The 25671-nt window shown below is 37.7% G+C and overlaps 1 protein-coding gene across 2 annotated transcripts in view; it reads right to left on the bottom strand.

Moving 5' to 3' along the window:
- Positions 1-25671, bottom strand: part of LOC118222349 (protocadherin-17-like) — a 68781-nt gene that overhangs the window by 39044 nt on the left and 4066 nt on the right. The window lies entirely within an intron of this gene.

Raw genomic sequence — 25671 nt, 5'->3', positions numbered from 1 at the left:
TTAACACGTCTTCTGGCATCTTTAATTATGGTATGGTGAACTTACTAGGTCAACAAAATATTCTGACATTAAAAATAATTACAGCAAGAGATTAGCAGTTAATATATAATAATATAATATAATAATAATATCCTTGTTTTTAAATATATCTCATGGAATTACATGAACCTTTAACAGGATGCATTATATACTGTTATGCATGGTAATTCAATACAGTATTTGACATTTTCTCAAATGCACAAAAAAAGTTAGATAAAAAACATTCTCCATGAAACATACCTTACCCCAAACTTATTCAAAGCAGAGTAATCATAATGCTGAAAAAGATTACCATTTAAATAATTTTCCCTATCTTTTTTTATTTTTTTAGGAAACAATGCCAAGATGACTGAATAAAAACAACTCATAATTAAACCTGGAGAACCATCCCTTTGCTTCTAAAACATATGAAAACAACAGTTTGGAGGATGGGATTGAACAGTTCCATCTGTGTAATATCATCCTCCAAACTACAAACTATTGCTTTCATGGTTTTTCCATTAAACATTTACATGTCTAATGGAACTGCAATACCACATTAAGACTTACTGAAACAGTACATTAGAGACAGTTCAGGTACATAATTAATAAAATATTGCCATATGATCCACTGACCAAACCCCTGGAATATAGGCTTTAAAACCATCCAGGCATATATTGTAGAGAATTGGTTACTGATAAATGTCAGTTAATTGTCAGGGGAACCAGCCTGGCATCGTTGTTCATTTCATGCTTTGTCTTGGCTTAGCTTCTCATTTCTCTTCTGCAATGTGGTCTTTGAAGAACTCTGTGATGATAAAATTTGAAATTTGAAAAAAAAAAAAAAAAAAATATATATATATATATATATATATATATATATATATATATATTCTGGATGATGGCATGCATCCTAGTCGCTATCATATTCTGAATAAGATGATCAATGCCCCATGAATCACTTTGGCAGCACGATACATGCTAATCAAAATATCACAAATAAGCCATGTAGGTCATGGGATTTTGAAAGACATTGTGATTTTTTTTGCAATTCTGAAAAATGCCTTGCTCTGAACAATCGATCTGATGATAATCCAACATCTACAGGTTTTCTCAGATACTTTTTTAAAGACTGTCACAGAGCTTTCCTGCACCCAAATATCACACAGTATTGCCAGTAGGAGCATAAACCTCAGGCTTCACCATCATAAGAGGACAATTTGATTCTGGAGGCAAAGGTTAGATATATATATATATATATATATATATATATATATATATATATAACCCAGCTAACACAATCCTGTTGCAACATACAAGTACACATACATCCAAAACATGGTTGAGAGTGCAAAACCTTTGTCACATTTAACTTTTAAAGGAGTATTTTGCTATAATCAGTAATGATATGGATCGGTTTTTCCACGTTGCATTGATTTGATTGGTTTGCTGCCCTTTGAACAGGTATATAAATCTGGATCGATGTATCGTTACATTCCTAATTACCAATACGTACAGTATCTCTTTCATTGCTGAGAGACAGAAATGCATTTTCTGGTCACTCAAAAGATGGAAATCCAAATAGGGATATATGTGGGATATTGGAATATTTGGGTTAACACTGGAATATTAGTGTACATGTAAACACAGCCAATGAGTCACATCGCAGAAATACTGAGGCACAGTATCACTACAGACGCAAGCATGAGCTCTACTGGCAGGAAAAGAGCGTTAAAAAACACCTTTGCTGCACAGATTTCCCTGCCAATTAAACTGAAGATAAGAAAAGTCTGTAGTCTAATACACTGGGTCATATTAAAAGAACAGTCTTGCCGAAGAAAGACGGCTGGAGCCTAATGACCGAGCTATTCAGCCAGCATAATCAGATTTATATTAATACAGCTACACCATATTCAAGGGAGCCATGAAATGGAATTTCAGAGTTACTCTGTGTATCTCTAGCCGAGTGGAATATAAATATCTTGGTGATTTGATCACAGAAGCGGAAGAAACACCTGTGTACCCTCCAATATTTTTTTTTTGGTGCAGGGAGAAAGGGGGGGTTGTTTTGTTCTGCTGTGGCAACCTGGATGGGGGCTTGGCACATTGGTCCAAGACTCACAAGAAATTAATGTCTGTCAAAACAGATTTTCTGTTTACTTTGAGCACCTGCAAGTGCCGGGTGTCTCGTTTGCTTGCTGTACATGTAGACAGGGAAGGAGGTAGCACAGTTGCCATGGTGCAACGTAAACCACAGGTGCAGCACTTATTGTCTGGAGAAAACGAGGCAAGGCAAGATCGATGACATCTAGAAGAGGGACGTGGCCCTTGAGGATGGTTCAAAGGCCTTGTATTTGAAGTTTGGGCTTGTCCCATATTTCCTTTGTGGCCTTAAAGGATTAGCCTTTACTTTTATGGGAGTCTTATGAAGATGCTCACCTCAGTTGAGACAAATGCCAAGGGGAAGCTTGCTTTGTGAATGTGGCACAAAACGTGAGCACATTTACTGTTCTGCAAACTGCCTTCTCCCATCATTGGCTTGCTTCAATGGAATGCACATCTGCTCTTTCATGGCTCTGAAGAGAGCTATCTGTTGGTGTCTCAGGCAAGGAGATGCATAGCCAGGGAGGAATGGCACGGTAGTTCACATGAGTTCACATGGCTTAGAGAAGTGGTTCTCAATCTTCTCAGACCCCCAACCACATTAATACCCCCATAAATAACAAATAATCTAATAACTGATGTAACACTATGCTTTGCGGATGCATTTAAATTAGCAACAGAAACATATTTATTAGTCATAAGACAATATATTGCTCTATTGCATTTTCCAAGCAATACAGTGCTGATAATTGTTTAAGAGACCTACTAATGACAGTCATATATATATATATATATATATATATATATATATATATATATATAATGATGTAGCCCTAGCTATTACATGAGTGCAGTACACTAAGGGCACATCCATACTTCTGCTCTTTGTGCAGACTGGGACAATTGGACTTCCCCTGATGCATATGATTGATTGCATCGTGGACAAATTGCATTGTAATATCAGCCAAAATGCCTGTTAATGAAAGTAGGCAACACAACAACAGAAATGCATTGACAACTAGAGACATTGTTAATACTTTGATTATCTGGCATGAACAATAACAGTAAACAAATAAAAAACAAAAAATTGTCAAATTAAACTAATCTGTACTACTAAATGATATTACTCTTAGTGGGCTATCTCTGTTACAAACATTGTACTGTTACATTCATCAGTATATTGAATGAATTTGTTCTGAGAGCACATTGCTTGAGTTTGATATTTAAGACAGAAGTGGGGGGGTCCCTCTCTATCCTCTGTAATCAGTGCATGCAGTTCTGTTATCAGTACATGGTGGTATATAATTGCGTGATATGGCATTATGGCATCCAACATTTACTCCATTCCACTGTAATCAATACCACAAATGTTAAACTTAATTCCTTCAAAAACATGAAACTAAATTAATTGTTAAAAGGTGTAATAGGTTTTATGCTTTTTTTATGGAGGAAAAAAATTCCATGCTTACACAGATGAAAATAATTGCCCTAACAAAGACACAATAACTTTACCATTGGCCACTACTAGGGATGCGAATGACACACATTTCTGACCATCAACTAGTTGCTGTCTGAAAAGGGCATTGCCCAATTTTTTTTTATTTATTTATAGTCACGTAAGACTAAGTAGTTAGTGCTGTCCACACATAGATGGTTATCACAACATTGTGGCATGTGGATATAATGGTATGGAAAGAGGCAGCTGTTTCACTACATTCAAGTCGAGCTGTGATGGTTTTACACGCAGCAGTACATCACACAGGAGTATATTCAATCTCAAATTCCAGTAGGTCCTGAAACCCTTCGCACTCTACCGTGCTTCCAGGGAAAATATCTTTCGTTACAATTTTAGTAATGAAGTCTGTTGTGGTTTCAGCTGGACAGCTGACACACTGAGGCAAAGGCATAATTTACGGGAGGATGGGGGATACACCCCCCCCCCCCCCCCAGAAGTTACAAACCAAGCCAAATAACCCCTCCGATGACATAGCATGACAATGAGAAAAATAACTTCATATAATAAAGATGGGGAAATTATGACTGGGATATACTGATCAGTAATGCTCGGTGTTTGTCACAGAAGTCACAGATGCCATTGAGTCTGTGACTTTCCCCGGTTTTTGCCATTTCGACAATTTCATCTGTTTTTAGTGCTTTCCGTGATTTTTCAGCAGGTTTGGATGATGACTGTCGACCTTAACATAGCCCACAGTGTTATTTGTATAGGCCTACGCATTTTAACAATAGCCTATTGCCAAATACTGAGAGAAACAACGTGTGACAAGTATACAGATTCTGGAATGTGCTGGGATCAATATTCTGGTCCTTGTCAGTTGTTGCAATTAGATGTGTGATGGCCCCTGTCAACACTGTTGATGCCCAGCGTTCCTTCCCCCTTTATTGTAACATCAGTGACAGCAGGTGCATATCAAAGACTCAAACCTCACAATGTGCAACATATGTTGTTTTTATTTATTTATTTATTTATTTATTTTTATTTCAGTAGGGCAGCCCCCAGACGCCACTGGAGGGTTGCAGTTCTCGGGGTCTATGCATTTCATCCCCCAGTATTCAGGGGTCTCAATACGAAGTTGGATGCTTGTTTGCTGTAATCCCTTGGCTCAGATGTTTGGTTCTTAGGTGGGTTAACATCATAGATGTTGACGAGTAGTATGCAAATTTGGCAACACATATTTTGTATCGAACAGTGCTTTCATTGAGCTTTTCAAAATCATTCCACAAGAAACTCTTTAGCAAGCCATATTTTCAACTGACAGTGAAGTGAATGACAACAAGCCTCACCCGCCTCCTTATTACCCTTTTAGAGCAGCAACCTAGCTAACATTTGGTGATCCTTCCTTTTGAATGGTTTGACAAAAAAATAAAAACTATTTTCAGTTATTTCATTTAACATTTGATGTGTGCTCGCAACTGAAATTGTTCACATCCCTAGACCCTACCTGTGAACCATTAAGGTAACTGTCACATTTTCTGGAAAAAAAAAATCCCACTCTGTTTAAGGATCATTGGTCAGGCTGTGAATCTAAAGGAAAGGTGTGGAAATGAATACTAAAGAGCATTCTGTGGAAGTTAGAGATAAAGTATTACAAATTCATGCATTAGGAAGAGTACAAAAATACAAAATAATGAAATAATATAGTTTCAATGTCCCAGTGAGCACTGTTGGATCAATAGTGAGGAAGTGGGCACTGCATCAAACTACCCAGTCACTGTGTAGAAGAGGCTGTCCTTTAAAATTCTTAGAAACCACGCAAGAAGGAGACTTGAGACGGAGGCCACAGAGAGGCCAACTTTCACTTAGTTCAGTGGCTGAAAGTGGAGAAAAGGTGCCCTAGTCAAGAATTTGAAGAGCTCTGCATAAATCTGGTTGTATGGGAAGGTGGTGAGAAAGAAGCCATTACTCAAAAAGAACCATCTCAAAGCACATCTGAAGTTTCCCAGAAAACCTTAGCGACCAAGCTAAGATGTGGGGAAAAGGTTTTGTGGCCACATGAGTCCAAGATAGTTTGTTGGCAATAATTTGAAGCACTCTCGGTGGCACAAACCTAAGACTACCCATGCCTTAAGAAACAGTCTCCGCAGTGAAGTATATTGGTGGCAGCAACATGCTGTAAGGATGTGTTTCATCAGCACAAACTGTGCATCTTAAAACTGAAGGCAGAATGTATTGAGCAAAATACAGAGAAATACTTCAGTCTGCTAAAAAACTGAAGTATGGAAGAAAGTGCACCTATCAGCAGGACAATAATCCCGAGCACAAAGCCAAAGCAACAGTCGAGTGGCTAAAGAACCAAAGTTGATGGTTCTGTAGCGGCCCAATCAAAGTTCTGATCACAATCCCATCGATAATCTGTAGCACCATTTGAAAATGTTGGTCCACAAGCCTGATCGAACCAACCAGAACAACCTGTGGCAAATCTGCCGAGGGGAATGCGAAGAAAATAAATCCCAAACAATGTGCAAAGCTGGCAGATACTTACCCCAAAAGATTTATAACTGTTAATGCAGTCAGCACCATGATGTTTGAGACAAAGACATATTGTTTATTGATCTGGCTCTGTACTCCACAATTTAAAATTCACATGGTCAAAGTGCAGATTTTCAGCTTTAATTATAGGGTATTTTTTGTATGCATTTTGGAATCACCATGTAGAAATTACAGACATTTTTTATACATAGTCCCCCCATTTCAAAGCGTCATTACCTGTGCCCTTAATGCAGGTACAAGAGAGGAAAAATTTGATTTATGAATTATGATTTATGGTTTAATGATTTTAAACTTTTGATTGCCCTTGGGGTATGTAATTGATGTTTGTCAATATGAGGACCAGAATTGTGCCAATGAAAGTTAAGGAAGCCATTATGAGGTAGAGAAATAAGAAAAAAAAAAAAAAAAAAAAACAGTCCGAGACATCAGCCAAACATTAGGCTAACCAAAATCAATTGTTTGGAACATCATTAAGAAGAAAGAGAGCACTGGTGAGCTCAAAAATAATAAACTTTCACTAACTTCACGAAGGAGACTGAATACTTTTGGAAAGCACTGTACATACAGTAAAGCCACTTTAGATACAAGTTAATGACTGACAACCTAAAGTGATATGATATATACAGTATATATCCATTCAAAATGACACAAAACCGTGTCTTTTTATATAAAAATTATTCAATGGGTTAATAGTGAAATAAGTGCTCAAAAGGCCATATGTGAACTGTTTTCTGACAAAAACATAACAACAAAACAGTTTGCAAATGAAATCAAAGATAGTGGGATGTTGAAAAGGAGGTGGATTATCTTTCACAAAGACAACATATAAAAAGTTTCCTGTTTACAGCCGGTTTTATTATTTGTGAATTTAAACTAAGGTTTATAGATTTAAGGCCAGCATAACTCAATATATGGCAGCAGTAACTAGTAATCTAATCTAATCTAAAGTATTTTGTGCATGTTATCAGTAGATAAGGGCATACTTATAATTCCAGGAGTACAACATTTCTCATGTTTATCACAAAATAATATCTTAACCCTATGCACATTCAAGGAAGTTTTAGACCAACATTTGGGAACCCTGTTATAAAGCACTCTGTTGGGCACAGGTTTGATTATTGGGGAGGACATTGCCATTGTACCCTTGGGCAAGGTACTTAACCTGCATTGCTTCAGTATACTGTATATCCAGCTGTATACATGGATGCCATGTAAATGCTATGTAAAAGTTGTGTAAGTTGCTCTGGATAAGAGCATCTGCTAAAAGGCTGTAATGTAATGTAATGTAAAATATGCAGGTGAGCCAATTGCCCACCTGTTAGCTGTGGTCTAGCTAAGTTTCCTGGATCCCTTCTCACTAATGTTTGCTCCCAAAAGGTTGTCATTTTTTTTCTATGGTCCATGGGAGAAGTGAGTCACAATTCATAAGGAATAAAATCCAGGGAGATATGTGGTAAATGTTCCTGCATGAACAGCAGTGATCCAAAAAAAAAGGTTGTCATCACCATTTTAATGGCAAAGTTTGAATGTTTTTCTTGAACATTTCAGCAGTTGCAATTTGTTTACAAAGCTTGGTTGACACTAATCAATTTGGACATGCCTCAGGTCACACACCCCAGCCTCCTGTGGACATCCATGCCCCCGTTTGAGAACCACTGCATTAAAGTCCAGGTTTTTGCTACCTGCAGCTGCCTCTTTCAACCTTACGGACCGGCAGCTTTCTCCAGATTTGCATAAAAACTGAATGAATAAATAAATAAATAAATAAATCTAACACTTGAGCCTGGAGAGGTTTATTTAAAGTCCCTCCCTTTTGGAGATTATAACAGCAAATTACTCAGCAGAATTAATCTCAGCGTGATTCATCATGAGTGTTACAGAACAGAATTTGACCTAATATACAGACAACATACTGTATGTGGCCTCAATTCGAGCTGCAAAATCAGTACACTCCACACAATGAGACAAAGAGAGGACTTCAGAAAGAGATCATTTCCATTCATGCAAGAGGACACTGACAAGAGAACAGAACACATTTATCTTCAGAGATTATTGTATTCAGTGGTGCTGAGATGCATTAAAGGCTCAGTAAAACACCAGCAACATGAGATAAAACAGAGTAGCACAGTATCAACTGACATTGTTGCCTGGAGTCTCTTCTCATTATGGCACCATCTACTAAGTAATTGTACTGTTTATTAGCATTTCAGAGCTTAACTGATGTAGGTAGATATAGTGGTCTGGCAACTAGCCAGGAGATTAGCCACAGCACACTCACCATTGGTGAAGTTCTTTATTGACATGCTTATTGTTTTCAGTTTTAGAGAGTGAAAAACTCAACTGCAATGTCAACTTTGGTCCAGTTTTGGATCAGAGTAAATCTGGAAGACTACATAAATTATTCTGCGGAAGTACCTAGTTTACTAATACAAAATGGTGGACGTATGCTCGTATCAATTGTTTTGTGTCCAAACATTTGGTTAATTATTGTGCATGATATATTTATGTAGATTTAGCAAGCTTGTTTGGTAGATGTAGCCTCATTAACAAAGTTGCTGGTAGTAGATGTGTTAATGAAAGCAACAGATCAAAGAAGATATTATTTTTTTTCATCTCAGCCTGCAAAAACTGAGTACAGTGCCCTCATACAACAACTCAAGCGATAACCATCACAAACCAGATGGCTGCGGTACTAGCAATGATCCACAGAACTTTACATGCAAAAGATTTGTAGAGGCCAACTGAGTCTTTAAAACAGCCTTACTCATTCCTTAATATTATTATACAGAAAATGACAGCAGCATATCCAAAAATTTTAACTATCCTGGCTCAGGAAATGGCTCAGCAGTTGTGAAAAAAAACTGTGCTGAGTTCATTGATTGCAATTCTCTAGCACCGTAGGTATAGATTTTTTTTTATAGACAGGAATGCAAGACTTACCATTTTCTATTTTACTGATGATTTCCATCCATCCATCCATTATCTATACCCGCTTATCCTGGTCAGGGTTGCGGGGGGTGCTGGAGCCTATCCCAGCATGCATTGGGCGAGAGGCAGGAATACACCCTGGACAGGCAGCCAGTTAGTGATGATTTTTACAGTTAAAATGTATTAAATCTGAGCACTATTTTATTGAGTGCTTCAGTTGTTTTGGGAAATTTTCTCTTGGCTACACAAATGCTGTGTCAGTATTAACAATTAATAATATTAACTATAAATTAACTATACCACATGACACTGATCCTGGGAAATCATAAAACATATTATTTGTAACAAAATGTATGCACCCTGAAAACTGGTTCTTGAACACATCAAAACATTTAACTTGAAGACATGACAAGTCAGGAGTCAATTTATCTAGGTTTATAAACATATAAAACAAAACATTTAAATACATTTTCAGTTAGTGTCAATGTAAAATATACTTTATTAAACATATACTAGAAATTTCACTTTAAACAAACCATTAAAGTGATTGTAAAGTCGCTGAAAATAGTTTAAATTACTATAAATTATCAGAGAGGAATGTATCCACTACACATCCACCAAATATCTAGTCAAACTAATGCCAATAACTGTCATAACACAAGTTTCAAATCAGGTATAAAATCAGTTTTTAAAAACCTCAGGATTGTATGGGCGTGGTCGGGAAAGGCCTGCCACCCCACCTCCCAACTGAACTACTCCCAAATGGTCCCACCCACCAGTAAGCAAACACACGTGGCTATACAAACACACATCAGACATACGCAAATGACATCCCCAATGCTCAACAGCAACAAATGCAGTTTGTAAAATTTACTGTACACAAAGATCTCACAATTCTGTGATTCCATCCGTGATTTCAGCAAAACGGGAAACATGAGCCCCAACATAAAGACTAATGTAGCCTACATCATAAAGGAAAACAATCAGCATTAGTCTACATACAACTTCTCAATAATAGACAATATATAGGCTACTGCTGATGTCTCCTCTTAAGAATGGCCACTGATCTCATGCTGGCAAGAAGTTAACACCTGCTTTCCCCAGACCTTAAATAACAGACGCAGTTACCTTTGCAGCAACGGCCACCACCCATGATGAATCAGCAGTAGCAGGTCATATGCATAAATTTCCATTCTCCCTACCCATATTTTTGCAGTCTACCACCAGAAAGCCCAAAAATACATATGCATTAACTCAACACTGTCCTACCCTAATAAAAAAGGAATCCCAAACAAAAACATTTGGGTTCCATTAGCTTTGCTGCTTGGACCCCTAATTCATTTTGTGTACAGTGTACTCTTTGTCTGATGTAGTTTCCAACTGTTGAGCATTAACTATAATGCCTTCTGCATTGAAGTTACTGCAATACTTGGTGACCTTTTGGAAAGCCAAGCTGTGCAGATACAGTACAAATCCAATAATCTTAGAATGTCTCCAGGATCTGCACAGCAGGTATGCTACAACATGACCACTGCTGGTACTTGTCAAATATTAGGGTCGTAAGTGATCATGGTAGTGGGAGCAAAGAGATTTCCCTGCTGTACTTAATCCTACATTTTTTTCAACTCACCTTGACCAGAGTCATTACCATAACAATGTAATTAATGATCTATGACTGAAAGAAACCATAACATTAAGGCTTATAATGGGAAAAAGTCAGCGAGCTAAAAGTCACTGCCACTCATTTCTTATATAATGCCCCAATTGAAAGAAATACTGTAAGGACCCATGTTTAATTCAAGCCTGCTTAATTAATACCATCATGTATGTATGGCAGATGCAGGCTGCACTTTGTTTTAAGATTAATTTCTGTGATTATATAAGTAAAACAAAGGCTCCCAGATGTTATAATATGCATGTGTTAGAAACTGTACAACAGTACATATGTAATGATGTCTTTAAAACTGTTTAATCATTTCAATTAGTTCCAACATAAAATAATACTCCAATAATACTGGGCAATGCAATGGAGACTGTATCGAACACAACGGAACGGATGTATAAAAAGTATACTTGAAAGAAGCAACAACACTTACTACACTTAATTTATGTGGGTGGGATTATGCTGGAATTCCCTTGGATTCCACATTGTAACAAAATATGCAGAAATGCTAATTATAAAGCCCAAGAGAAGAAATAAAATTAAAATAGCAGCAAAGAAAATAAAACTGTGGCAGCCTAACACAACTTGCACCCACATGGTGTTCCATCTAAACCATCTGAAATCCTCCAAAAAATTTTCTCAAATCTAAGGAATTACTTATTTGGTACAGAACCAATCGCAATGCAGAAAAGACTTAAAGAAGGGTATCAAAGCTAGGCACATTACTCTGATGACAAGGCCAACACCAGTACATTCTGGTCTGTGTTTATACAGATTACAGATGCACAGATGCAATTATCTTAATTGTTGATGGAGAAAAGACACAAGCATTGAGAAGGATAGAGGGAGGAGTGAGGAACTCCCACTACATTATGGAAAGTAGACAAAACACCGCTTGAAAGCTTACTTGCTTAAATGTGCGCAGTCTTTGTACATCAATAATTCATCAAGACTGATGTGCCCCATTTCTTTCAATAAATTCATAGATGGTTTGATGACTAAAGTTGGCAAATTTAGCAGCAAACTTAAACAATTTTCCTGAGTAAAAAATGTAAAATAGAATTTGAAAAAGGGCAAAACGTTTCTTTTATGGTTACCTCTCTTGATGTCAATGCCACGCTATTAGCTGGAATTACTGTACACAGAACCACTGAGTCGCTAGCCAACATACTTTTTTGCTTGACCTCTGTATTTCTGGCTTGCTGTCACTTTACTCTTCACATTTTTGAGTCAGATAATTAAGACATCATTAAATCCATTCTATTCCACTCATATGCTTCCACTTTTCGGTGTGTCAGAGGGGTTTCTTACCGCTGGTGACCTCGATGTGACACGTTCTGGTATCTTACAGTTGGTAACTCTGATGCTGAATTTCATTTTTTGAAGGTATATTTTATGAAGAGAAAGGGAAACATTCCCAACAAAATTTTTAAAGCCAGTTTTCTTAGAACACAATATTCAAACAGTCATGTCTCCAGAAATATTTACTCAGTCACATTAAAAGATGATTTTGTAGCGGTACTATAACAGGAGATGAAATGATGAAAAAGTACATTTTTGAAACATGTATCCAAAGTATGCATTTTGTTCATGAATAATGACAGTAGAAACATTTACCTATATTTCCTTCATAAATCCCTGAGTGCCATTTTTTAGCATAATTCTGAATATCCCTTTTTGAATAAGTTCATATGACTCAACACTTGCTGAGATAAGTAGACAACCGCATTGGTTATGCCTTCTCTAAAATGCCTTTGAGGCACAAGGTACAAACTGCAGTTTCCTCAATTATGCAAATTCTGCATAAATAAGACAGCAATTCTGGTGACAAATTATTGGCTTGTATGAGCATAATGCACATCTGTTTTTTTTTCCCCTTAATAGGCATATAACTGATTTCAGCCCGTTAATGGTATAGGCTTAACTTTTAAATCATGCTAAATGCACTATATTTCCCAAGCATTCTTTTAGCTGATGATCCACCTCTCCCTTAGGGAAATGCAGGCAGGGTATACATATTTTTAAACTCTTCCAAACATCCACAGCCTTCTGTGTATAAACAATTATTGTGCAGTATAGCCAATAGTAAACATGTTAAACATACACTATAACAAATGTATTGTAATTTCCTCAACATAATATATATATATATATATATATATATATGTAATATATATATTTGAAATTGCTTCTGTGTATCCATGCATACATAACTGCTGCAGCGATACCCAGTCTTTGCCATTGACATATCCATATACTGTATTCACATTTCAATGAATTCTTCACAATCAGTGCCCATAGGGTTGTCCTAAATCCAGGCGTAACAGAAATCGAGGCCTTTGTACCAATGTGCGACTAAGTGGCAGATCACCTTTCCAACTGTGTGTTTTGGTCTAGCTAACTGTCTGTTGGTTATTTTAATGGCCATCCTTATGTGTTATCTGTTACAAGCATCTGCAGCGCCCTGTGGTTGGGTGAGGGTGGCATGCGGTAAAAATGGGTATGGGAGGGCAGGGTCCCGAGACAGTAACACTGGAATTATGCATGTAACTGAGTTCCGTAAATTGAAAAGTAAAACCAAGGGGGATGGTTGACCAATGAAAATATTGACAATATTCAAATCTCTGTATTCATTAAAGACTAAAGAGCATAATTTAAATAACAAAACTGAGCTGTACTTGAACAAGCTGCCTTAAAGCAAACAATAAATAAGCAAACAAATAATAATAATAATAATAATAATAATATTTGAAGCAGGATCGATTGCCCAGTAATTATATGCACCCGAGGCAGTTTACCCTCCAGGGAAACTGAGGAGTATAATGCCATTTTCACAGGTTTCATCATCGCTAATACACCTGAGATATACCCGAAATATTTCTTTATTTTTTTAAATCAATGGACATCACTCTAATGATTTTTCTTTAAGAGCTGATGGCACAGAGCATGACTCATAGCTTTTATACCTTTTCATTATGTCTCATGGAGCACAAAATGGACCTGCACGTAACATTTACCAGCAGGAAGATGAGGGGTCTACAGGGACTGGAGTGGCAGTTGAGAAAGTGAGGCACCATGACAAAAGGTCACCACCAAAGTGCATCTGGTTTTTTTTTCCTTCAAAATAATGTGATAAAAAAGGAAAAGAACATGAACGGAGGGCCTCACTTGACTACAACAATGTGGTTGATTGCCCACTGTTCAAATTCTTCAGCTTTTTTATTGTGTTGTCCTCATGCACTCTCCCTACTGTTTTGTTCTGGTTTGATTAGGTCATTTTATTGTATGACTTTGTTACCTCCTTTGCCCTTTTGTTTTGTTTGTTTTTGCTTACTTAATTAAAAAAAAAAAAAAAAAGTTTCTTCAGCTTCATTGGTACTCCCCATACTGTGCGGTTGGATTTTCAGTGGATATCCCAATGTGATGGATGTTCAGATAAATATAATCTTCAGCTATGCAGACTATGCTACTTACTCAGAACAGCAAAACTATATCTCAACAAGGAATTGAGAAACATCAATATGTGATTTCTTCAGAAGTGCGGATATTCCACATTAGAGCCAGACTAAACTGAACTCAGGACAGTAAACAGAAGATAAACCTGAAAACATGAATCATGACCAGCATGGAGACCTCTTCCAATGCCACCTGTTACAGATTTTGGTTGATCCTCACAGCCCGCCCCCCCCAGCTCAACTCCCTTGATTCCTGCTGATTCCAAACTGCTTAACTAGATTAGTGCGGATCAGCAATTATCAGGTATTAGAAACACAGTAAATATTATGTGGGGGGAGCTTACTTGTATGCAGCCAATTACAATCAGCAATGATCTAACCCAGCCAGCAAACATAGATTGCCCACTAACTGCCTACTAACAGTCCGCTGTTGGCACAGCTCTCAGCACACCAGCATTTTGCAAATTGGCACCACAGTGGTCCACTGGCGTGGACAGTTGAAGCAAGGCAGTCGAGATAAGGATCAGTTGTTAGGAGCTGGTGAAAGTCTGCTACTTGAGGACTACTGCAGTGCCAATTTACAAACTGTTGCTGGCGTCCTGGAAATGGTATGTAGGTCTGACTGCACTGAATCATATAATATAGATGAACTCCTACACTCCTATTAACTTCATAGTAAAGGTACAAAGTTTCAAAAATCAACTTCAAAGTACATGCTTTGCAAACAACCTGCAGTGAGACTACACCTGCTTTCAATGAAAAATCCATAAAAATACATTTGAACTTTTCACAACTTTGCATGGCTTGGCTAATGGGAAAATGGACCAACTTAAAATTTGCCATTAATTTATCGGTAGCACTTTATACTTAGGTACACAAATTACAGGGTAATTACATTACCTAGGAACTGCTAGTAACACCTAATTATTTGTCAACAACTAATCTGGTCATTTTTTTGTAATAATTTGTAATACCAATGGGTAATTTATCAAATGAAACCATAAGACTAAGCACTCAGTATAATTACTTTGTATTACTCGTCGGAGTAAGTATTGCAAAATGTGGGAATTGACAGCATGGAGACAACTACACTGGTGTAGGCTAGTACACTGCAAGTTATGCCACCAGTTAAACCTAACACCATGACAAGCCGAGCCAAAAAAGCACTGGAGAGGGCTGCACGGATTGCTGCAGTGAATGGCAGCTGACAGTTGAATAACCAATGGTGGATTTCAGGGTCTGTAGCACTCAATTCATTACTGAAATTACTTCATTACATGTTTTAAAGTATCCAGTTAACCAATTTAAACCAACTAACTCGCTATATAAATAAATAGGATATGACAGCTACTGCCGTGTGTATGTACTTTAAACGACATGAAAATAAGTTAGCTAACTATTGAGTTCACGTTTATTTGTCAAATGTTCGCTAAGTCCAGGTGTAATCAGGATTTCTAGAACAGCCACCATATTATGAGGTCTCCAGGAATGATATTACTCGTTCTAGTAATACTAAGTAATGTCAGTAAGAATACAGAGAACTAACACTTACCATGGTTATCCTCAACCATTTGTATTACAAATTATTAGAAATTATTATCAGAAATTATTAAGCGTTATTTGATAATTATTCGGCAGGTACACCATAGTCACCCTGTATGTCCCATGGTTTTACTTTAACCACTGGTATTACATAGTATCACAAATAATTACCAGGAATTATTAAGAGTTACTCAGTAATTATTTGGTACATACACTGTAATCGCCTTGTAATTAGTGTAGTATTATATCAAGTGCATCCTAAAAAGTTTTTATCTTTTAACTTAATGTCATGCAGGTTAAACATATTATTGTTATTATGGCTGTTGTTTTAGTTGTTGTCCTACATACAGACATGAAAGTTAACTTTGGGTATCCATGGGTCACTGCCAAAAAGAGAAAAGTTTTGCTTTGGCAGCACACTTGACGAATTATTATGACTGGCACCACAACAATTGTCTGGGCTGTTTGAATTTAAGATGCTCCCTACTCATGGCTGTTCTATAAATCTATTTCTGGATCTTGCAGCCAAATCTGCCTCCCGAGAAAATTCCATCCTCAATAACTGCACAGATCCAATCCATGCTGAGCAGAGACAGAATTACAAGTGTGTGCCTTTGCTTTGTTTTGGGAACAAATGAATGCAAGCATCTTAATGCGGGAACAGATTATCAACTCTGGTAATTCCTTTTGTATGAAGGGGTTTCTGGGACTTTGATTTCAACAAAGAGGGCAATAAAGGCAATTTAGTTCCAATTCAGCAAGCTTTGTACCCCAACATTGAGGAACTGGTGCTCTGAATATCTGTGGATTCCCAAGATTATTTTGCCTGAGGGAGGTAAAAACAGATTAAGGGACTTAAACAAGTAAAAAAAAAAAAAAAACCTCACAGAGTAGCCACATTTACCAACCATCTCCTTTCAAAGTTCAAGACCAAAATGTTTAAAGCAGTCAGAAGGCTTAATTTGCACAGACTGGAACATAAAGTATTACAAGGTGAAAATACAAACATGTAAACAAACACAAGTTGTCTGTGGAAATACTGGCTTATTTAAGATCTGCTACTTCACAACTTGCAATACACAAACATTGGATATCCCAAGTACCCTGCTTAAAGCATGTGGTTTTGTTAGCCAGTAACTTGTTTGATACAAAATTTTAAATGGATCATTGGAAGCTCAAATCAAGCATGGGACTGCACAGAGCAATTACTATGATTTACACAATGAAAACAAAGCTTGCCACACACATTTGCATACAGAAAACACACCATGTTCTTACACTGAAAAGACCCTGCTGTACTAAACACATCCACTTGAATGCTCATTAATTCAAAAAGCTTCAGCAAAAAAAAACACAGTTACAGACAGTGCAGTAATGGCAGTGATAAAGGCTAACCCCATCCCTGCTTAGGTCAGCTAACCTTATATCAGTGAAGTGACCGCCAAGAAAAAAAGCTTGGCTGTCAAATTCAGGGTCATAACACCCTCAATTCCTCTGCATATGTCCAGTGTGCAAAAAAACAGTCTGCTGGGGTTTAGAATAAATCACATAACTCCAAAACCCAAAAGAGACAATTCCACATAATCAACTGCTATAAACCACATTGCCTTTGCCTTCAACCCTACTGTTAAATTGAAATGGCATTTCACAGTATTCTATGAGATTTTACTCTGGCGTGAATTTTCCAGTGGCACAATGATTGACTCATCCTACAGAGCCCATACTTCTTCAGTAGGCCACATAAAAACCACACAGCTTCACTCTGACATTAATGATAGAGAGCCAGCCCATTTATATGAAAATACTGCTTAGGAGAGAAAATAGGAATGGGGTTATGAAAAGGTTCAAGGACCATATGTTCAACGTAATATTTGTTCAGCATTTTCTTTGCCCAAGGACTTCATTTGATTAAATTAATTTATTTTGGCTCTGATTTATCAGCGTAAGGCACATGCAGACTAAAATATTTTCACAAATCTTCCTCGAGTTCTCATTAAATGGACACCATTTTAAATGGCAAGCTAAGGGGAAGAAAAATATTACAGTGTATTTGGCACTGGAGCAGTGAATGGGAAAATCGAGAAACCCGTTACTTCAGGCAGGCCACGGAAGTCAAGCCCGGCTCAGCTGAATCAGCTGATGGCTCGGCTGATTAGTGATGTTTGCCTATCGCAGTCCATTCACATAACAGTCCCTCTATTTAAAAGGCCCCGTCCCCCCTGTGCAAGTGGTTTTTTCCTCTTGCATGCATGCCTGCTGCAGACTGCTAGTCTAAAACCTGCCATCACCCCAGCTCCTCCCACGTGTTTACCAGACTAGCCTTTATGGGTGGCACAGTGGTGCAGTGGATGGCACAGTTGTCTCATGGCTGGAAGGTCCTGGGTTTGAATCCAACTGGAGCCTTTCTGCTGCTGGATCTGTTCTGTGCGTAGCTCCCTGCTGCTGCCCTCCGTGCCTTATCCATGCATGCTTGTGAATGGCTAGGAGGGCTTCCAGAACAGAGCCAAAACATAACTGGGTTGCCTTTGCCAAGCCACACAATCTTCAAAGCAGAAAGTGTAAAGCAGGGGTGTGCAATCTTATCTGTAAAGGACCGGTGTGCGTGCAGGTTTCTGTTTTAGCCCAGCACTGTGAGTCAACTAATTAACTAATCATGGTCTTCAATCAAGACCTTAATAAGTACAATTGGGCCTCTTAATACTGGACTAAAACAAAAACCTGCAGCCACACCGGTCCTTTTTGTATAAGACTGAACAACACTGCTGTAAATCCACCGTGTGCTACAGTTACGTTGGGGGACACAATAAACCACTGAAGGAGGGCACCATTTTCTAAACCTCTCCACAGTATTCCCAAGTTATCAGCCCCTTCTTCAAAAGAATTCAGCAGAAAAGATAGTGTTTACTTATAGTTTTAATGGTATTTTATTTCATAACAGCAGTAGAATAACTCCTCGTGGAGTCATATTTGTATTGCTTGTGCAGTAAGAGGAATACAATTACAGTAGCCAGGTTTCACAATGGCCTTTTTCACTCAATTATTTGAGATCTAGCGGAGACCTCAAAGCAGCGTCTGACCACCCAGATTATAAACATTTGGCTGAAGTACTGAATCACTGGCACCTGCAAGTCAGAGAGCAGCTTAACTCAACAACGCTAATTTAGAGGTGAATAGCTTCCTCTACTGGCCTTCTTGTCACTAATAGTCAGTGTATACATATCTCACCATACTGAATGATCTGCAAGGATTCCAGCTAGCTAGAATAAAATGAGTACATGTGGTCAAGTTATATATGTAACAGTATGGTATCCTCACAGTCTCACACTACTACATAATCAGTTCACAATGCCAGCTAGTTATAACAAAATGAAAACCTCTGACCAAGTTAAAAATATGTTGCCCTTCAAGACAAATTGAGGGGGGAAAAAAACATGTACTGTTGTTTTAAGTCAATATTAAGCAAAAATGTTGACTGATATATTTTAAAATATCTCCTATCTGAATTTTACAGCTACTTTTTTCAGTAAAGTAGGTGCAAATATTTTATTTAGTGAAAATGGCCTTAACCCTTTCATGCATGGTGTTTCATGCAAAAACATTTCTTATCTTCAAACTGCTAGATGGCAGATTCCTTAAGCCTTTGCCTAAGTTTTGATATGCTCCATATTGTAATACTCGATTGGCTTTTCTACTTTTGATGTATTGAAGGTCAAAATGGTGGGTGGAGGTGGAAACGTTCAAAGTACCTTGGGTATAACTGAAAACCTTCTATTCCAAGAGAACGGAGCAGGTTATATCCTTAGATGCAAGGAGCACCAAGTTATGTTTTAAACAAAAAATTACTCTAGTTATTATACTGTGTATGAAAAAACATTCTGTCCACTCTAGTAGACATCATGAATTAAGAGTTGTAATCTGCACGTGTGGCTTATGTTTTCATAGAGCCAGATTTTTTCTTCATCCTTTCACATGTCCTTAGAAGTAAAAAAAAATGTATGTGAGAAAAATAATTGCTCTGTTTTGTAATAATTCATGCATGAAAAGGTTAAATAGGTCTGGTTTCATTTACCACTATTTTCAGTGCTTTGCCCCCCTCTTATAACGGTAAGTAACATTAAACGGTCATATAAGAGCATATGGAAATGCAGAGCTTAATGGTACACTTTACACATTCTGTAACCTTCTGACCCACAAACGGTTTCTGTGCTATATGATGCACTTTCTTCAAGGAAGACTGAACCAAAACACAGGACACAGCATTGTAAAACAGTCCTCCTGAATGGCGAGAATAAATTGACTTTTTGTTCTTTTGGCCACGATTTCTGAGCAATTAAGTATGAACGGTCACAACTCCCGTTTTTAGGATAGTTCTCAAACACTGTGTCCCTTCTGGGGTAAAAATATAAAATATATATGTAAGTAAATAAATAAATAAATGTATGATTATTAACACATTAAACACCATAAACTTCTAAAACACAACTATATATATATACAGTACTGTGCAAAAAACGGAGACCACCCTATGTCCTCCCAAAAAAAAGTTGTAACCAAACGTGTCAATGATGCCTTTCTTTTTTGACCCCTTTATCTTCAAAAGTGACTCTCTTTGCATGTGCATCTAAAATGGCTGAGGATGACACTTCTGGTGAGATTAGCTGGAGATATAAAGATTATTGCAAGATACTGAGAAAATTGGACACCTAACAACCATGCAAGTACTGGGAGACCACCAAAACAATTACAATCCCAAAGACAGTATTTACTGTAGATTTTACATTTAAGAGAGGAAAAAAAATCAAGCTTTACTCTTGCTTTAGCTCTGAAGAAATCCACAGGTGTTTCTGTCAATCCTTCCACTGTGAGAACACAGTTCAATGCTATGGGTCTGGAAGGATGTGTAGCTGTCAAAAATCCAATAATGAGAACAGGAAATAAACAAAAAAGAAGAAAATTGGCAGTAGTACACCAAAACTGGACGCCTGAGATGTGGAGTAAGGTTGTATGAAACGATGAGTCTAAATTTGAGATTTTCGGAACTAAGAGAAGGCAGTACGTATACCGCCGAAGCAATAAAAAAGTCTCAGAACCGTGTCTGCGATTATCAGTCAAGCATGGTGGAGGATCAGTGCAAGTGTGGGGCTGTATAACAACATCTGGAGTTGGTGATTTGGTTTTGAAGGCCTCATGCTGAAAAATACAAACAACTCTTAACATATCAGGCAATACCCTCTGGGCAACATTTGATTATAATTCTACAGCAAGATAATGATCAGGCTGCTGGTGTTCTCAAAACAATGGACTGGCCACCCCAGAGTCCACACCTCAGCATCGCTGAAGCTGGATATGTGGTTTACTTGGATCGCGAGAAGCAGAAAATGCAAATACTCCCAAACCATCCATCTTCTGCCCCATTGGTAACACAAGGTCATCTTGATTAACATACACGACTGCTCTCACGATTATTCTCTCAACTGAAAATATTGTCACGGGAGTTTAAAAAAAAAGTCTTACCAAGCCTTCTTTTTTAGTTTAATTTAATTTAGAAATAAAAAAAATATATTTTAAGTCCCCACAGACACACAGAAAAACTGCTCTTTTAAATAACAAGCTAAATCAAAAGCACTGCTTCATTTTCTCTGAAGAACACCTGGAAATGGGCCAGAGATGGTGTGAATACAATTCCAGAGCGCTCTTTCACTGTGCAAAGTGCAGTAGCAGTGTCGAACACTTGACATTCTTCCAAATTGGCATGATTAATTTTATTTATCGCCTTAGTAGGTGTCCCAATCTTATACCTCTGACTCATTTATGCAGCTGGCGCAGCTGAAAGCAAGTATCTTTACACAAGAGCAAAGCAGCGATGGTTTGGAACCCGCAACTTCGTTATTACACATCCAGATTTTTAACCACTACATCACACTGCTCATCCATGTTCCACTCATGACTATACGGAAATTAGGCACCCCCACAGATCTGAGAAACACATGCAAAAATGCTTTCAGAGGAGAAGCTTGCTCACCCTTTGTGCACACAGACCTTTAAGGCTAATTAATACACCGTTCGCACTGCAGGGAATTTGGGGTCGGGATCAGTTTGAACCACACAATCCCCAGATTACAGGCTCAGCAGGAAACCACAACTCATTTAACGCAAGTCTGCAGCTGCTGTAAAGCAGGCAAGGCTTGTCTTCCGGAAAAAAAAAGGTTTTCAAGGTTTACAATAATTTGAATTAAATTAAAAGCATCACAGGTTTGATCCCTAAATAAATGTTGACGTGATACTTGACATATGCATAATTATTTAAACAGTTAATCACAGTGGACATGTTGTGCTAAACACCATACCATTACAGCTATTCTAAAAGGAATCTACTGAAAAATTACAATTATCAATCAAGTGATACAAAAACAGCTTTCATGTTTACACTGCCAATGGTGAATACAACACAGAATTAGGTAGCTGGGTGCAACTTGATTGCACTTGTAAATTAATTGGAGTCTGTACAATTTGATAATGCATCATTTTGACCAACACCTTTTCCATTGACAGTTCTGAGGCTACATATGCAAGGGCATCTACAATGACTAATGAAACTTCCTCTTTAGACCAAACACTACGTTTTGTATCTGCTTGTCAATGCAGTAATTTTTAACCCTTTCATGTGAAAGGGGTATTAATATTTACCAAGGATAAATTGTTATTGTTATGTGTCTGAAAGTACCTCATGTCACAGAAAAATCTCACAGAAACACAATGTACATGGATATTGAATGACAACATAAGCGGAAAATCATGCTCATTCACCCACATGCTGTAGATGGTGACATACACCTTGCCAGTGAATCCACTGGAAGATTTCTTTTTCCACTGAAATATGCTTTATGAGGTAACTATCAAGTTGTAAGATATTTTTTTGTAAAATATGAGTTTTGATTCACTCATGCTATAGCTCAAATTGGCTAGCTAGCTAGACAGATGTCAGGGTGCCCAAATCAGAACATCCCAGTCTGATATTAAGTATAGTATAACTCTTATCCAAAAATAAAAACTGAAGTATAGTTCCTATGAGTTGGTCAAGAATGTGAAATAGCCAAGTCTCACTACCTCGCTGGCTAACAGCTGCATACATCTGCAGAACTTCCCCAGATTGAAACGTGTTGGCCTGAAACTGCATGTATAATTCTGTAAACTGGCCATATGGTCCCCTACTGCCCCCTTGTGTAGCCTGCAGAACTTCATCTTACAGTCCCATTTAAAGTCATGTTGCTTCCACTGTCCGCAATCTGTGCTTGATTATGTTCTCTTGCCAAATCAGCAAGGTTGATTTGCAATAAGGTGATGAAGTGGACCTAAAATACAGTAAGCACTTATATTCATGAGTGCAGAGTAAAAACATGTGAGATAGACAGCTGCAAGAAACCTACTCAACAGCACGGTTTCTGTTAAGCAAACATTATACTAGCCATAAGGAGCACATATGCCCTCAGAGGACAATTGTACAGCATTTTTTGTGCCATATTCTCTGTTCTTTGAGTGACCTTACAGTGGCTATTTGATTGAACACGAACGGAGGAGCAGCTGTGGGAGCATTGTTGGGAGTCCAAGGACTCACTAAAACTAAACTCAATGAACACAAAAGCAAGTACACACCCTTGCTGTTTTCTAACGATGAAAGATGTGATTGAAGGTTTATTCCAGAGATGTGACCTTCATTACTTGTATTTTACATCTAGGATTTGATGCAAATATCAAATCAGGAAAGGGAAAATTATTATGTGGTGAACAAAGCCATGTACATGCCTTTTTATTTATTTTATGTTTTTTGGATAAATGGTCCACCTAGAATGCAAAAGAAATCTCATTTTCAAATCTAGTCGTTATTACAATGCTGGCATAGTACTTCCATTAAGCCTAAAGCTTGTCAGACAGTATTTTCCATCGCTTTTTATAAATACGTCACACTACTTTGAGGAATACAGCATATAATTCCATTTTACTTCGATTTCACTGTAAGTAATAATGCTTTAACACCTTAAGCTGAATTAAGCATCATTACCTGTCAGTTTCTTACTGAATAGTTCTTTACAAATCAAATCATGCTGCCTGCTACACTCTGAAAGGCCTGCTGGAGCAAATGCACTCTATTACTTCACTCACGACAACATATTCTGAACAAGCAGACACAAGCTTCTGCCCTGCTATAAAATGACATTACTGCCCAAGTAATATTGTGTACTGTGTTGAGCTTATAAAAAGTTTTCATGTGCCCCTATAAAGCTAATTCTATTAATTTAAGTCTCACTTCTGAAGATGATGATAGATGCACAACATATACACATGGTGAAACAATAAAGCCTTTTCTGTAATAGACTGTGTTTCCTTTACAATCTTTGTCCTGCCATGCTTCCAGATCCAGTTTGGCCATATCTGGTTACACTCTTTAGTAGTTATAGACATAGGTGTTTTATTTTAATTGTATATTTTATTAATCACATCAAAGCATCAGAAGGCTTGTGAATCAGCTGTGTTGAGAGAAATGTCCATCCATCCATTATCTATACCCACTTATTCCTGGTCAGGGTCGCAGGGGGTGCTGGAGCCAATCCCAGCATGCACTGGGCGATAGGCTGCACTACACCCTGGACAGGTTGTATCTATAAATCTACACAGGACACACACACACCATTTACTCACACACTCAGACCTATGGGCAATTTATAGTCTCCAATTTGCCTACCAGCATGTCTTTGGACAGTGGGAGGGAACTGGAGTACGTGGAGGAAACCCACGTGGACACAGGGAGAACATGCAAACTCCACACAGAAAGGGATTCAAACCCAGAACCTTCTGGCTGTGAGGCAACAGCCCTACCACTACCCACAGCACCACCATACCATCCCTTGAGATAAATGTACTGTATCCATTTCCATGTATACCTCAGTCAAATCCTTTGGACATGTTTTCAAATATAAAATACAGGCAATCAAAGCACACCAGGCTTCAGAACAGATAATACATGCATAACCAAGTTAAAACAGAAAAGTTTGTTTTCGCAAACAGTAGTCTAGAGGGGTTGTAGGTGTATAGGCAGAAAACAGCTTTTTAACATATCTGACAGAACAGATTTAACATGACTTAAGAGGCTTAGCACAAAAGATATGCAGTAGTTGTCAGAGGCTTAGAGAAGCCTCCACAAAGAGGACTTAACCAGGAATGTGAAGATCAAACCTATTTGTTTTCTGAGAAGAGTCTGAGCACCCATTTTGTTTGGATAATTCCCTCCTTATTCATTTGGGATGAATTTGGTGACCCATGGATTATTGTGCTTTTTAGGGCATCCAGTATATAATTACAATTGAGTTAATACGAAAAGTAAATTAAATAGTTTGCATCCTTTAAATACCCCAAAATGGCAAGAATTGTCATGGATGAGCTGTCTAGCCTTTTGAATAGAAGCTCATATCTATAAAGATGCAAGAAATTGCATATCCCCAGATGCCTATTTGTCAATGTACTAGCTTATGATTCTGAAACACATTGAAAAAACCACATACATTTTGTTAAATGACTAAGTGAAAAGGAAATTTTAAATTAAGACAATGAATGGTCATCCAACATGACCATGTTTTTTTAAACATTGTATCCCCCAGCAGATGTGAATAATGTTTAATAAGATAATTGATGAACACAAACACTGTGGAGAACACTGAACGAATAGCATAGCTAAAACAACCTGCATTTATTACAGCAACAACATATCAATACCCATCAAAATAAAAAAGATTCCTGTAGATCAACAAAAATATCTTCATATATCAACATTAAATTGTGAAACCATCTGAGAAAAATATGATTCTGGGTGGGGGAATTCTGGATGAGAAAATGGTTTTGGATTCCATGCAGGAACTTCACAAAATAAAAGAAAAAACACTTATCATACAGTTCATAGA

The sequence above is a fragment of the Anguilla anguilla genome, chromosome 3 (assembly GCF_013347855.1).
Source record: "Anguilla anguilla isolate fAngAng1 chromosome 3, fAngAng1.pri, whole genome shotgun sequence".
Lineage (NCBI taxonomy): Eukaryota > Metazoa > Chordata > Actinopteri > Anguilliformes > Anguillidae > Anguilla > Anguilla anguilla.
This window is presented reverse-complemented; position numbering and strand designations above follow the sequence as displayed.